The following is a 16,950-nucleotide window of genomic DNA, read 5'->3' on the forward strand; positions in this document are numbered from 1 at the left end:
AAAATAATCCTATAGTACCTTGTTATCAGCTAATCATTAGGAAGAGGAGAGGGTTTATTTTGCCTTTACTTTAATGCCAAGTTGGTAGAATGAAGGTAACTCCACTGGTTAGAATTATATTTTGAAGCATATACAGACATTCAAGGCACTTCCATATCATTTGGAGTGAAGGAAAATTTCACAAGGGTTTTCCGGAATTTTATGCCGGAAGGTTTCAAATAGAGATGTCACAACATAGCTAGATTAAGTTGATACGTAATATCTATTTCTTGATTTGCATGATTAAAGCATTAGAGAAGTGGCTCAGATATCAAAAGATTTCTCATAAGTGGGAGCGCCAAAGGTAATTACTGTTAAAATGTACATGCTCGAACCCAGGTCGCTTGTTAACTTCTAAGTTGTTTACAACTTCTTGGGTTGGAATAAAAGTTATCATTTACTTTTGCATATCAAGACCCGTTTCTTATTCCATTTTGATAACGAAAGTGTAGTTAGCATTTCTTATACCCTATGTCCTTCAAGACAACATTAGCTTCAGCCAAAAAAAAAAAAAAAAAAAGTGATAGAAGACAGAGAAGGCACTTCTTAGTATTTCTCAATTTAAAACACTTGTTTCTCAGACGAAAGTAGCTTTATATAGACAAAGCTAAAATTTGTACTTCAAAAAGCCCCTGATTAATTTAGTCAACTGCTCTCAATTACTTATCAAAAAGTGAAGTTAAAACCCTACTGTAAGCCAGCGTACATTAGGAGAGGGGGTGGGGATGGAGAGGGAGAGAGAGGAAAGATGAGAGAGGTTGTTACTCTCAGTCTTTGATTAACTGGTTTCTTTCATTCTAGTAGGGTCTTTATTATTTAGAAAAATAAAAATGATCCGGGGCTCTCTCTCCATTCTCACCCCCCAAATTTGGAGTAGGTAATGGATGTCTACAACCTGGTCCAACATATGCCCCCAAACTAAAACAAACAAACTCATTTGCCATACAAATTGTTTACGATTCATTAAAAAGCAAAATTGCATATCCCGGTGCTGGCAGCTGAGGCCGAGCCTCCACGGGCGGAGGGGGCATTCACTGAGTTGCCTTTGTATGCTGGGCGGACCAAGCCGGAGGTTCCCACTATGCAGCCCGGAGTCTGTGCAGCCAGATGACGCATGAGGTAATTTTAAAGCTTTATTTGCCTTTAGTGCGAAACTCGGATCTTGTACTGTTCTTTGGCTAAAGAAGCATATCAGCTAGGGGCATGTCTAAAAATTTCTTTTCTTTTTTTTTTTGAGTTGGGAAAAATTGTTTGGGGTGACGAGGGGGTGTGGAGGGAGAGGAAGTGAATGCTATTCAAGGAAAGATAAGAGCTAAGAGAAAATGCAAAATTTGTTTTAATTTTAATTAATCCTCTCCCTCCCGACACCGAAGTCCTCAATTTCCCATCAGTAATGGGAAGTTTACATTAGAGTTATTTAGGATAGGCAGATCTAAAACGCTGTGGTCTGTGGTCACCTTTGAGGGAAATAAAAATCGATTTATTCTCTATGGTAGCTTCTACAACTTCCTTAAAGAGCACTCTGATTTCTCACTCCTTTTCAAAGCAGAGATCTAGAAGGACTGAAGTGGAGAAACTTCCTGTAGCATGCAGCCTAAACAGCAGCATGTGAGCTTACAGCATTGTTTACTTTTAGTCGACTGCATTGCTAAATGTTTCCACCACTTTTATATTTTATATTCCCGGCGGTAAAACATCTGTAAAATAATTTTAAATGAAAAGCAACTTCCAAGTAAACTTTACATAAAAGAAATGACAGTTTTCCGAGTTACAAAAAGAGGAGCATTTGGTGATCTTTGCAAGAAAGAAAAAAAAGATGACACAATTTGCCATAAAAAGTAACAGTCTATAAAATCTATGAACTCTTGAAATACAAGGAAGTAGAATGTCACCCAGAATATGACATCAGCGTGCAGTTTTTTTTTTTTTAACTTACAACTTAGCTTAGAAAATAATAGCTAAACCAATCAGTATGTTCATTTCTAGTGTTTAACAAGCTGTATAAGGCGAATGCAATAGACAACATCACTGCATACAAGCAAACCTTGTTCTTGCTGGCAGAAACTCTTATGGGAAAACAAGTGCTCTGAATAAAAGTTCAGGATGGAAGTGAATAGCCTACTGCTAGTCTAATTAACCAAAAGCCACGAGTAACATTGTCCTGAAATCACTGGTCAAGTTTCTAAGGTTTAGTTAAGAAATTGCAAGTTCAAACACATGGACACACATACCCACAACCACCTTTAACTCAAGTCCTTAGAATGCACACCCTGCTGCACCGCAAGAAGCAGCTGAACAGAATCCTGCAGAAGCTCACTTTTAATAGTCTCTCAGTCCTCAGAATTCCTAAAACATGCCAAAATGATACCACCACTGGTCCAGGAAGAGGAAAGGAGAACTCTTCCCGGAGAGCATACAATGAAACCAACTTGTCCCGTCTTGTAATTCCATTCGCCAGCCTCCTCCAACACCACTCTCTTCCTCTCTCTCTCCCTCTCATTTTTTTTCTTAAACTGATATCTATGTGAAATGAGCTGAAGTTCACGGTCCAGTTAGGAACGGATAATACATTCATTGTCCTGGCAGCAAACTTTTTTTTCACTCCCTGGAAGAATTCACGCTTGCCGCAAGAATAATTACGGAAAACTAGAAATGCGCTGCTAACGAATTAATCCTTAACGGACACCACCCTAACGAGGGCGGTAATGATTTGAGGACTTTCTTCGCATCGGACTTGCATCCCCCGTGACAATAAGCTATTGTGCATCCTCCCAACTTGTTCTACCTCTTATAGATCCAGGATGTCAAAGGTTGTCTGGCCTGCTTGACCGTGACATGTGAGTTAACTCATTCTGCGGCTGCAGGGTGGAACTTTTACTAAAACTTTATTTGGATCCAGAATTTTGAAAAGATTGGGTGTGCGAGTCTTTCCCACTCAGCGCTAGAGTTCCTGAGAGACTGAAGACCTGCTTTGACATAAACAATCGGGGGAAAGTTAAATGAGGGCTGTGGGTCCCGGATGGAAAACAGGGAGTGGGGACCCAGGGGTCTCCCACAGGTGACTTCAGGCCATCCAATTAATGGGGCGAACACCCGAACTCATGCAGGGTTAGCTTCTCCCAGCTCCCAACATGCGTCCTCAAAAAATACCACAGTCAAGGAAAAACCACACACCCCAGAGTCCCTGAAAACAAAAGTAAAGAGGATGGAAAGCTAGAGAGAGGGACTAAAACCTGAGGGCCGGGATAAATGTCTCTCTCTTTTTTTAAACCCCAAGGTCGACTTGGCTAAAATATCCACCTCTACCCTAAAACTTCTGATATTTTCTTAAATAAAAAGAAAACAAACAAACAAACTGAAACGCAACGACTCCCAGACACTGTCCTGTGGAAAAGCAGGACAAGCCTTCCTGGGAACTCAAGTCTCAGAGTGGCAGGGAGAGGGTGGCAGGAGGAAGCAGTGTGAGGCTGCCTCACTGAAGAGTGTGAAAAAAATCAAATGTGAATTTGATGAATGTGAGGTCTGGGACATTTTGTCAAAGAGGGAGGGAAAATAGAAAAGGGAAAAAAAAAAAAAAAAAGCAGCCCCGGCTGCCAACTCACCATCCACCAAGTTCTGGCCGAGATGTCGTAGCAGAGCTGCCATTTGATGGAGCCGTCGGAAGCTTTCCCTGCCATTACGCTGTCAGCAAGCTTCATCTGATGCTAACTCACGGGAGATAAGACACCTAATTGAGAAAACATTTGCAGTGGCATGTGGGGCAACATGTAGTCCGGTCCATACCATATGGAATCATGGGTAAAAAAAAATCTCCTTGACAATGAACCAATCTCTCACAGACCCAGTGGCAAGGTGAAGTGGAGATGAAAACTCTTCTGCTCCTAGCACTGTCTTCTCTCTCCTTTTTAAAAAGCAAGAACCCACTGCTACACATCAAAGCGAGGCGGTTAAAATTAGGGCTTCATCACTCAAATGATTTTGGTCTGCAAGGTTTTTCCTTTCCTTCCAACAACCAATCCCCCCTCTTTTTTTTTTTTTTTTTTTTTTTAAGGAGAATAAAGAGATTTAATAGGACAAAGGCAGGTAGTGGACTGCGGAGGGATCGCCACAGGCTATTAGCCTAAAATTTCTGCTTGACAGATGGAACTGCTTAGAGACTATCATGCGATGTTTTGGGCTTTTTTTTTTCTTCTACACCCCCCCCCCCCCCTTCGACTTTAAGTCTGATTCAGTATCTGTTTTTCACAGCCACTTTTCTCAGGAATGTGAGCTGTGCATTTAAAAAAGTGTTCAGTTCAGTTTTCTTGTCTTACACATCTTGTTGGAAGCAAAGCAAAAAGTCTAAAACTATATCTGTGGACAGCTGAACAGGTTTTCCAAGGAATAAAAAAAAGTCTGGGGAAAAAATATTTTTTCTTACTTACCTTAGTTTTTAAAAATGATTCATCAGTTGATTTGGTTGTAAAGGAACAAAAACATGAGAGGACAACATTCAGGTTCCTTGCTTTTTGGTTCTGCTGGTGTTGTATTTACATGTGTGTTTTTCTAGGAGGAAATATATTACTGATATTTCACAAGTTCTCATCTAGGTTAGGTACCATGTCCATCTTTGGGTGTACCTTTTTTTTAAACAAAAGTTAATTCTGGGCTTTCCCATTGTTTATTAATAAAGTGATTCAGTTATTATCAACCCAGGTTAACACAATTCAGGCTAAACTTGACTGAGGACGTCCTTGTTCAGGGAAAATTGTATCTGATTTCCTTACTGTAACCAAGCCATCTTCTTCATAGGGATTTTTAGCCACACATCCTTTCTTTAGCAGGAAAAATAAACCACCACATGGACCTACCAATAAGAATAGCTGTAAAAATAATTTTTTAAAATTTAACTGAGACCTCCAAGAAACTGCTGAATTTCAAGTCATTTGACTTCAGGACTAAGATGGGAGAAAGAAATAGAAAGGATGTCTTGGATTTGTTATATTTTATTCTTGCTAACTGTGTGAAATTAGGAACTGCAGAAATACCTTTATAAGAGCCATGTACCAGACACATCCCGTTTTTTCTTTTCCCCCCTAAATACAAACGATTTGCTCATCTCCAAGAAACTAGCAGTGATATTATAATTCTTTATACACCAGGTCTCCTGTATAGGCACTCCAGAGCATGGGAGAATTTATCTCCGGTATTTTTCAGGGTAACTGAACTGTGATTATTTGAAAAGTTGTGCATTTACAGCCAAACTATCCAACAGATTTTTTTTCTAGTCACGTTTTCAGCTGAATAATATTTAGATGAACTTATTCAGGACACAGTATCAGTTCCAAAGAGGTGAAATTTTGGTGGCTTTTGTTTTCCTATTTCTGACCTCTTCCTTAGTTGGTGTTATTTTAACCACTTAGCATCAGCAAAATGGCTGCTTTGACAAACATAATTCTGGCAAAGCAAATTTTATCCAGTTGCACCTGAAATGTTTTAGCATTTAAAGCATGATCCACAGACTGCTTCTTACAGAACGAACCACAGATATAGTAAGTATGGCATTTTCCCCCTTTCTCATCCCTCATTTAATGGGATTTCTCCAAATGAGTGTAGGAGGTGGTATTGAAAATGATTATCAAATATGGATATTGCCATTATTCTTAGAAGCATTATGTAGTCTTTATTATTTTGGTGTCACCTCTCTGTTGAGAAAGAGAGTCAGTAGCACAGGAAATACTAAGTTACTTTAGGTGTCCACAAGCAAATGGACCTTGCCGGTCAAAACAGTTGTTGCCTTGTATAACTGCAACTCATTAAAATGACCTAGTCTTTCTTCAGTTTATCATTTGGAGAGTAAAATAGGAAAAGAGTTGAAAATTCTGTATAAATGTAAAAATAGCATAAACCAGAAACAAAAAGAGAAAAAAGAAAAGATATGAGGTAGCATTCTGCCTTTGAATCAACCTCTTGTTCCATCTCATCCTTTCCAAATTGACTCTGACAAGCAGACAAAACCGAAGTTCCCTTGCTTTAGAGTCTGCTCAGCCTTCTCCTAGAGCACAAAGGCACGAGGGTGTTTTGGATTCGTGGGTCCAGGTTCGTGGGTACAAATTCTAAATTTGTCCCGCAGCAGACTCTGAAGTTGAAGGTGTCTCTGATCTGAGTAGCTGTATTTCTGAGACTCAGAACACCCCATGCACACACATTATTTATGAATGAATGGGGCATAATGTAAACTGGAGTCCAGATTTCACTCTGTGAATGATGGAATACCCGGGAGGACTTTACAGGAGATGGCACAGTAGTTTTGAACAAAGAAATGAGAAATATTATTGGATAATAGTGTTTTAAATCCAAAGCAATTAGGTGCATTTAACTTTATCATTATTCTCTAAGAGGCTGGTGGAAACTGTCCTTTCCCATATAGCAATCAATCTTTTCACAGTGTGGCCCGTTGTTAATAGCCTTAAAACAAGATTAAATAAAACATGTTAAATATTGCAATTATTGTGGGAAATAAAATTATTTGGTGAGCATAATGGGGAGCAATTCAAGCATTTAACATGATCCAGGAAATGCTACTCCAAACAATTGCATTTGCTTTATGCATTTTTCCCCTTTGATTGCTGACAGATGCCTTTTTGGAAACAAACATCTAAATGGTTTGCTTTCAGTCAGAAAAAAATTTAACAGAAAGTGGCTACATGTTTTGAATTTAACTCTTGTCATTTGAATACTTCTTCCCACTGCACGTGAATGAATCTGAGGCAAAAACAGCACTCTTGTCAAGAAATGAGCCCATCCGGATTGGAACTTTCTTACTTCCTTGGAACGTGTTTTCTAAGAAGTAGGAATCCCCTTAGCTATGAAGTCAAATGGTGGGTTAAACTGCTGGGCATGGATGAGGAGTATGGCCCGACTGACTATAGGGGAACATTAGAACAGGAATCGTTTTCTCTTAACAAGAGCACTCCCGGGGCAAAGTACAAGTCACTTTCCAGCCTCTTTCTGGCAGTCTGTGGCCAGTGCTATCCAAATCAGCTCCCCACCTGCCTTGGTTGAATGGAAGAACCTGGAAGAACTGAGGGGCTGGGGGATTCCTATCTGTGTGTTTACTGCAGTTCATTTGGGTAAAGACCTTGAAGACTTCACTACCAACAGGTGTGCAATACCAAGGCGAGTTTTTGGCTTTTGTTGTATGCTGCTAACAGTCAACATGAAATGGAATATCAATGATTTTCAGAGGCTGGATAGCAGAGTCATTGGAAAGACAGTTTCTGAAGTCCAACTGCCCATATGCTGGCTGGGTTAGTTACTGTGTGACCACTCCCAGGTTACTTACCATTACTGATTCTCTGAGTCCTAGTCAGAAAAATGATAGCAATTGTTATTAAATATATACAAATACATACATATTAAATACATACAAATATATACATATATATATAAATATAAAGTTAGCAAAATATGCATAAAGTCAATAGTTCTTGATATGTAACAAGTTTTCAAGCAAAATTATTATTTTGTTATTGATGTTTTGTTACTATTATTCCTTTGTGGAGGGAAACCCCTTTCTGCTTCTGGTTTTGCCCTGTGAGACTGGATTAGGTCCCTTCACTCTGTGCTTCCATAAAAATCTGTGCTTTGCTCCAGTCAGCTCTTAGCACGCTTTTCTGGAACCATCTGCCTCCTAGTCAGTCTTCCCTCCTGAACCTTGAGATGCTTGAGGGCGGGGGCTGTGTCTTATTTATCTCAGTAGCTATGAGGTCAGACTCTATGATGGACAGACAGTAGGGGCTCCCTAAATAGAGAAAGATAGTAAAAAGGCACAGAACATTAGCTGATTTGAAATTTGCATTCATCTCATGTTTTAAGAGCCTTTTCATTTACCTTGGTTTGAACTATTGCCCATTCTAGTACATCTGCCTTTAATAGTTAACACCTTTCTTCAAGACCACAGTCTGCAGTGATTTCTAGCACCTTTGAATTCCTGTTGCCTTCCTAATCTGTATCATCCACTGATACTCACAGAGACGGATTATACTCTTATTTGTCTTTAATGAACATAGGTCATTCATTTATTCATTCATTCACTCATTTAGTAGAAACTTTTTTAATGTTGGCAACTACCTTTTTTTTTCGTTTTGAAGCTTTGTTTCTAGGGCTATTAGAAATTTGAAACTTAGGAGAAGAGCAACTTGATTTTGCATGCAGTAGCTAACATTGAGTGCTTCCTTTTAGCTAGGCACCGTTGTAAGATTTTTCTTTTCAGATAGGTCCTTATGAGGCTGGATCTATTACTAGCCCTATTTTAAAAGCAAGAAAACAGGCTCTAAGAGTTGAAGCAACTTGTTTGGGGTCCTGGAGCTAGGGATGGAAGAAGTATTCAAGGGTAGGAATTATGACTCCAGAGCTTCAACCAGGCTGGTGCTGCCTCCAAACCATGAAATCACTCAGCACCTGCTAAGTGCTTGTTAAGGTACTTTCAGGTGTGAGATACCATTTAATCTCGACAACAACCTAGACATTTGGTATTATTTTCAATTTGCAGGTCAAGATCCAAAAGGTAAGAGCCTTGCCTAATAACACATATGAAGGTTTGAAGAGCTGAGACAGCCTGGTACTTACTTGACAAGAAAGTCCATGCTTTTCCTGCTCTGGTTAGCTAGCTCTCAGAAGATTTTAGAAATTTCTTTTGTGTCACTGGTTGTTGGGCTTAATTAAACAACCCTCCAAAATTTTGAAAATAATGAAATTAGAAATGTACCCTGTTGCTGAAACTGAAGTTCAGTTTAGGGCAATGGGTATCTAAGACTTGAAAAAAAAAGCTCGTATGAAGGAGAGATTATCTATAGACCAAGGTCTTTTCTACCTTTAATCAGGTGGAAAATCCTAAAATGATGTCCAGGACGTCACTAACACTGAAAATAAAAATGTCACTCACATGTAAGCTTTGGAACCAGAGGAAGAATCTACACAAAAGGATAGACAGTCTAGTTCTGCTGAAGCCTAGAAAAATGCCAAAGTCTCTGGTGGGAGATTTAGCCCTTTATGATGAAAGTATCAAAGTCTTTTGCACAGGTACTCATATTACTAGGCATGAGTGTGGGGACTTAAAAAACAAAATAAAACAGTGTCCCAAGTCACCTGGCATGGTTTTCTCACCGTATGGCAGAAGCAAATGCTGCAAAGCTGAAAAGGGCAGAATTGAAGAAAATGCCAGGGGGTCCAGACAGCCCCATCCATTTTAATAATATGGCCCAGAGATTGTCCAGATTTTTGATCTAGGATATGTATCTTTTTGCTCAAGAAAAATATTGATAATTTTTTTCAGCAGAAACTCACCCGCCCGTGCCCTGTGAAAAACTGGGTTTAATGGCAGTTCTCATTCTTCACTGCCATTTAGAAATTCTCTTTTATTTTCTCTGCATTTTCTGTCAACCAGCTGCCACCCAAGATTGGCCTAAACCCTCTGCCCCCTGTTAAAAAGGAAAAAAAAAAAAAGGAAAGGAAAAACATGCATACAACACAACCCTCTAATAAGTATATTCACAACTTCAATGCAAGGCGCTTAAGAAAACTAAAAGGTTAATATATTCTAACTAGATGTTGGGTATAGAATGTCAGATCTGTCAAATTTCATTATAACTTGCTGCTCATTGGAAAAGATTTGATTTCTTTTGCCACTGTCCTACTATGTTCAAGTCGCAGTCTGCCAGCAGCAGCTCACTGAAGACCACAGGCTGGCAGTGAGCGGGCTCGAGTGGGAAACCAGCCGCAAGGACCATCTGTTTCCGATTTCTAGCTGAGCCAAGATGTGCAGTGAAGTGCATTCCATTCACCAGGCCAGCTTCTCCCCTGCTCAAGTTATTAGTGTTACAAGTGAAATTATCTTTTCCAAACAGCAGGGGAGCTATAATCCTTATGGAACAGGACTTTACAATACACACAAGCACTCACAGAACACACACCCACAGACACACACACACACACCATTCGGGCACCCTTTGTTCAAGTTATGTGGAAGGTTTCTTGTAAATTTAATTACAGCCTTCACGGGGTTTATAAAGTATGTTTTATTAAGCATGATAACCTCTGTGGCAGCAGCATATACATTGGCCTCATTTAGTCTAATTGAATGATCAAGTATCTTTAGGATGCTTTTTGTGGGCATGGTTAAAAATGACAAGATGGATGCATTTAAACCATCTTAAAATGCAACAGCTTTCAGAAGCATAATGGCTTTTTAGTAAAAATCAATGGAAGCCCTCACTTGGCTAGTCCAAGTGAGCTAGTCTCATGCAAGTAGACAGAGCGGAGACTAGTTAGCCAGCCATGGAATCCTCAAGTGGCCAAGTGACTGGTGTCCCCATGTAAGTTGGCAGACTGTAATAAGCTACATTTTTGTGAGTCGGGGTTGATCTTCTGTCTCAAAACTGATCACTTTTATAAAAATTTTGAGGTAAAGAAGCAAAACTAATTGTGTGCTGGTATAATAAAGATAGCAAAAGAAGTCAGGAGGTCTTAATTAATGTCATACACATGAGTTTAGTAACAACAACTGCTTACCACTGTGCTAGGTGCTCAGGATACAAATAAGAGAAATATGGGACCCGCCATCAAGGAGTCTCCCAGCTCTAGTGGAGGAGACAATGCAGCAGGCACCTCTGTTACAGTGCAGTGAAACTTTGGTGGGTTCTAGCCTTCATTCTTCCACATTCTCCATGCATGACCCTGGTTTGTCATGCGTTCTCTATAGGCTTCATCTGTAACAGAGAGAGGGCAATGGCTTACTTTCAGGTAATATTGCTGGAATGAAATTAACTATGTAAAAAGATGAAAGGCAGTGAAAGGAACTTAGCAGGTACTCTATGTCCATTAGTTTCCATTCCTTTCTAGTTATCCTCTGAATACATGACAGTCTCCTGCATTGAAGAGTGAACTTCCAGCAGATTTCTCCTTTGTGGCTGAGTAGCACGTTGAATCCAGGGGAGGCTGCCTCTCTGGCAGGGTTGTGACTCTTTATTCACATCCTTCAGCTCAGGCCAAAGGGTTCTGAGAACCAGCCCTGCATAAGGCACCAGAGAGTGTCATGAACAATTAGGCACCTACTGTGTGCTTTTGTATGACATTGAATGACAGACTGATTTTTCCAAAAAATAACTTTTTTTCTTTTCAAAGCAGAGATGGCATAAATTTATTTAAGGTTAAGAGAAGGGAATGACAAAGCCTCTATTTGGTAGATTACGAAAATGAGACCCAGCAGAGAGAATCACCTGGAGTCACGCAGCAAGTTAGTGGCAGAGACAGGGCTCCAACCCAGAGGTCCTAATATTCACTGCCTCTGTTGCCACTGAACCATTTGATTCATAGTGTTTGAAGAGCCGTGTCCTGGATTCTGTAATTCAGAATTACAGCTGGATTCAGACGCACATGAGACCCAGCTACTGCTGCCTCTGCTGATTATATTTTACACCTGGCAGTTGGGCTGCTGTGCTTTATTCCTATTTATGGACAGAAATGGAGGCATCTAGCACAGCCTGCTTATTGGGTTGATGGGAAGGATGCGTGCCCCAGGTGGGTGGCAGACTGTGAATCTTGGGTCAGGCTTAGTGGAGATTTGTGTGCAAGAATTTTATTGGGGAGGCTTTCAGGATCAATACCTGCAGGGAAGGAAAAGGAGACCTGGGCAGAGGGAGGAGTTAAAAATCCATGCAGTTCCAGCAAAGGTGTAGCTAATTCTACAGGGAACCCAGAAGCTGGGATCTCCCTGCAGAACTGTACCAAATTGATCAAGGGGACCAGACCTTTGTACTCTTGCAATGACCAACCAGTCATTAAATGCAGCTTTGGGCTACACAAATATTTCAGCCAAGACAAAAATCCAGAGGGGCTTTCAGCTGAAAATCATCAACTTCCAATGTTCCCAGTAGCTGCAGGGCATCTAGATGGTATGCCACAGGAGTTAACTGAACTTAAAGAAGTCAAATGGCTTACTTAAGGACACCTGCCAAATTAGTGGCAGACTTGGGCCTGGAGTTCATGAGTCCCAGCCCATAGCTTTTATTTATTTCCCAAATGGCAGGGAGAAAGCTTCATGCATTATTTGAGCAGCATATGCCCAGTACACCTCTTCTTTTGAACAGAGCTACCTGTCTTTAAGCAAACATTGTGAACTGCCATATTCATTACCAGAATGATTGCTTTGGGAATTATCAATTTAAAAAGGATTGTCTGTTAATAGATAAGTACAGAAAGTGAAAGTCATATTGTGAGTGAGAAGAGGAATCTGTGAGGGATCAGAGACAAGCTCTTGCAAGGACACGTCTAGAACCACCTTCTCCCGTGGAGACGTAACAGTGGTCAGAGAATGGAAGCCAGGGCAATGAGAACAATGGTGGGCGTTTCTTGGCTTTCTCTCCAGTGACTGGCGTCTTTCTCGTCATATTCAGGGAAAGAATGAAAGAGCTATTTGTGGTGTGACGCTAAACCCATGCAGTCAGATCACTGTACCTCCAAGGAGCTTCTTGGTAGAATAATGTGTTGACATCTCCCTGGAGTCCTGCACCACCAGAGAAGAGAATTTGGGTGAGGAAAGTGGGAAGCAATGAAATGAAAAACTGATGTTTCTTAGTCCCTATATTTTCATCTCAAAGAAGCTCTCCCATCTGAGCACTTGGTCAGAAATGATATGAAATTAAGGTGTCAGCGTCCAAAAGGTTATGTGCTGTTTGTAGCTGCTTCTGTGCTACACTGGTACAGAAGGGTAGTTATGATGGAGACCATATAGCCTATAAAGTCTAAAATATTTACTATGTGGCTCTTTACAGAAAAAAGTTTGATGACCCCTGACCAAGTGAATGGGGCTTAGGGTTTGAAGTCCAACAGGCTTGGATTCAAATCCTGAGTCTTCAACATCTAAGTGTGACCTTCAGTGAATTTCTTAAACTGCCTCTATATTAGTTTGCTCACTTGAAAAATGGTCATAAAAATACTTCACAGGCTTGTAAAGATTGAAGAAGATACTGTCATATAAGCTCCTGGGAGTAGTAAGCCTGAAGTAAAATTATTTATTAAAAATAATTAATGACAATTTCAATATTTTGAGCTATTAGTAGCATTTGTGATAAGACAAATATGATAACATTGCGAACTGCCATATTCATTGCCAGAATGACTGCTTTGGGAATTATTAGATAAAAGTATTGTGTGTAAGTAGATAAACGAGGAAAAAGAAAGTCCTATTTATGAATGAGAAGACAAAGCTGTAAGGGATCAGAGACAAGTGTTGCCAGAATTTCTCAAAAAAGAATAATAATAGCTGAAATTGATTAAGTGCCTACCAAATCATGTTGCTAAGTATTTTACATGCTTTGTCTTGTTTGATCATCATTTCAACCTATGAGTTAGCAAGCATTGTCATTCAATTTTGCATATGCGGAGACTGAGGTTTAGAGAAGTTACATAAATTAAGCAACACAGACAGTAGGAGAGAGTCATGACTTGGGCCTGGAATGTTCTGATGCCAAAGTTTCTGCCTTAACTGCTGTGATTTTGTGAACATTTTCTGATGAAAGCAAGTGACCGAGTTTTCAGGACCTACAGCAGTTCCTGGTGATTGGCAAGCTGGAATATCACTCTGAGTTCTGCAGAAGTGTCAATTTATGGAAATATTTCCATTCTAGAGTCAGTTTCTTAGAGACTTCTCATGAGAACTACAACCAGGGTGACTCCTTGAGAATTATCCCATTGGGGCGGTCCTGCCTGTGCTGTTACTTGGGTCTGGGGATATGGGTATGGCTGTACTGTGAGTGGATGAACGAGAGTATGCCTGTATGACTGGGATAAAATGCTGTGATTAATAAAATCTGTTTGGTTTTTACGTATTATTTCTTGACATGGAAATAAGCTCATAAACTTTTCTACCAAAAACCAAACCTAAGCATAATGATCTCAATTTGGTAATTATGTGTGTATATGTATACGCTTTCAAAAAGATTGGAAAGAAATATGCCAGGATATTCAGTAGCTGCCTATCTCTGGGTTCTTTCTATTTCTAGAATTCTAAAGCAATGTTTGTATAATTGCACGTAAATAAGAAAATATGCCTTTTTATGCCTGGTGTGCTACAGTCTATGGGGTCATGAAGAGTTGGACATGACTGGGTGACTGAACAACAAGAAAATATGTATTATAAGTAATGTAGAACTATGTGCCAAAACACTTAAAAATCCTCAAATTCTTTAATGTTATAATTTCACCTTGGTGCACTATCAAGGTAGATACGTGGTTGGTAAATGTGGAACAACTATCATATACACAGATACATGTTCATTTTAGTGTCATTTAAAACAGTGAAGTTAGAAAAAACAGCATGGCACAACTACTTTCAAGTATATTATGTAGCTATGAAAGAAGATGTTTGCAAATGGAATATGCTTATAATACTGTAAACAAGCAGGATACAAAATGAACATACAGAAAGAGTGCAGTTCAGTGAAAACTCAACAATCTATTCATTAAAAGACAGAAAGAGCACACATTCAAGTGTTAATGGTTGTGTATATAATTGGTGGAATTATAATTTTTCTCCTTTTTCTGCTTCTCTGCAATTTCAAAAGTTCCTGTAATGGGTGGATACTATTTCCATGATGGAAACAAAATATGCATAAAAACCTGTTAAAATTGGAGATCTGTGTCTATTGCTGATTAGTTTTAATGAACGTCTCCCCGAGTCCCCCCACCCCTCCCTGACAACTGATTGCTTCTCTGTTGCCTCTTTGCTGAGCTGGATATTTCCCAGGTTAGTCACAAGTTTAACAGGAAGACCAAGCTGGGAACCAGGAGATGTGGAATCTAGCCAGGGCCGTGCCACTCTCTCTCTGAATCCTCCTGGCTGAGTCCCTTTTCTTCCCAGGGCCTCAGGTTCTTTATCTATAAAATGAAGATAACTTAGATGAGATCAGGAGTACCTGGAGATTGGGCTGAAAGAGAGAGAGGTCTCTATAACAGTATGTTGCGATTCATATTTATTTTCTTTTGTGTATCTTCTACAGATATTTTCTTTGTGGCTATCATGGGACTTAGGTAAAACAGGCTATTTTAAGTTGATAGCAACTTAACTTCATTCACAAATGAAAATTCTATTCTTTTGCCCACCCCTTGTGCTATTTATGTTATAAGTAATATGTTTTTAATATTGCATATCTATTCATTAGCATATTTTTATAGTCATATTTTTATACTTTTGTCTTTTAGCTCCTGCAGTATATATTAAAAGTGTTTTAACACCACCATTACAACATTACAATATTCTGTGTTTGTCTATACATTTACCAGAGAGCTTTATAGTTTCATAAAGTTTGATGTTGCTGTGTAGCAATCTTTTTAAGGGACTCCACTTAGCATTTCTTGTAAAGACAGGTCTAGTGGTAATGAACTACTTCAGATATTATTTATCTGGGAAAATCTTGACTTGTATTTTCTTTTTTGAAAAAGAATTTTCCTGAATATAGTATTCTTGGTTGAAATTTTTTCTCTTTCAATAATTTAAATATATCATCCCCTTCCTTCTGGCCTTTAAAATTTCTTCTTTGAAATTTGTTGATAGTCTTATGAAGGCTTCCTTGCATTTTTCTCTTGCTGCTTTCAAAATTATGTCTTTGTCCTTGATTTTGATAATTTGATTATAATGTGTCTCTGTGTGAATTTCTTTGGATTGATCCTAGTTGAGATCAGGTGCACTTCTTGAATCCAGATGTCTATTTCTTCCCCTAGATTGGGAAGTTTTTTAGCCATTATTTCTTCCTTTTTTTCTTCTCTTCCTTTCTGAGACTTCTATAATACATATATCGTTCCACTCAATGGTGTCCCATAAACCCCTTAAGCTTTCTTCATCCTTTTTTATCCTTTTTATTTTTTGCTCATCTGACAGGATAATTTCAAATGACTTGTCTTCAAGTTCACTGATTCCTTCTCGGTTAAGGCTGACATTGAACCCCTCTAGTGGATTTTTCTATTAAGTTATTGTATTCTTCAACTTCAGAATTTTTGTTTTTATTTAAATTTTCTCTCTCTCTTTTGATATTCTCATTTTGTTCATGAATAATTTTCATGAGCTCACTGAGCATCTTTTTGATGGATATTTGAAGATTTTTGTAGGTAATTTGTATACTTCTGTTTCTGTAGGCTGGTTTCTGGAGATTTTATTCCTTTGGGCCTTGTTTCTATGTTTCTTCATGTGCATTGTGTTGAGCTTTGCTGTTCAGTCATGAGGTTGTGTCTGACTCTTTGTGACCCAATGAACTGAAGCATGCCAGGCTTCCCTGTCCTGCACTCTTTTGGAGTTTGCTCAAACTTATGTCCATTGAATCGGTGATTTTATCTAACCATCTCATCTTCTGCTTCCCCCTTCTCCTCTGGCCCTCAATCTTTCCCAGCATCAGGGTCTTTTTCCATGAGTTGGCCCTTTGCATCAGATGGCCAAAACATTGGAGCTTCAGCATCAGTCCTTCCAATGAATATTTGGAGTTGATTTCCATTAGGATTGACTGGCTTCATCTCCTTGCTTTCCAAGGGACTCTAAAGAGTCTTCTCTAGCACCACAAGACAAAAGTATCAGTTCTTCAGTGCTCAGCCTTCTTTATGATCCAACTCTCACATCCATACATGACTAAAATCCATAGCTTTGACTATATGGACCTTTTTGGCAAAGTGATGCCTCTGCTTTTTAATATGCTTTCTATGTTTGTGTTGAGCTTTACATATTTGAAAACCCAGTTGCCTCTCTCACTCTTTATAGTCTGGCTTTGTGCAGGAAAGACCTTCACTAATCAACATGTCTTGAGATTCTGGAGGCCTTCAAAGCTTTCCTGGGGTTGCCAGTTAGAGAGGTTTGTCAACTTTTTTCCTGGAGCTTGTAGTCTCTTT

The 16,950-nt window shown here is 39.3% G+C and overlaps 1 long non-coding RNA gene across 4 annotated transcripts in view; it reads left to right on the forward strand.

Annotated features, from left to right (window-relative positions):
• Positions 1–771: 771 nt before the first annotated feature.
• LOC139035224 (uncharacterized) overlaps positions 772–16,950 on the forward strand; it is a 141,139-nt gene continuing 124,960 nt past the window's right edge. For 2 of the 4 annotated variants that reach the window (XR_011487851.1, XR_011487852.1), the window contains exon 1: positions 772–1,158. This is a non-coding gene — a long non-coding RNA (uncharacterized lncRNA). Of the gene's footprint in view, positions 1,159–12,473; positions 12,610–16,950 lie in introns of all 4 variants that reach the window. The other 2 variants (XR_011487853.1, XR_011487850.1) reach the window with 2 other exon arrangements.

This window comes from Odocoileus virginianus, chromosome 5 (genome assembly GCF_023699985.2).
Source record: "Odocoileus virginianus isolate 20LAN1187 ecotype Illinois chromosome 5, Ovbor_1.2, whole genome shotgun sequence".
Taxonomy (NCBI): domain Eukaryota; kingdom Metazoa; phylum Chordata; class Mammalia; order Artiodactyla; family Cervidae; genus Odocoileus; species Odocoileus virginianus.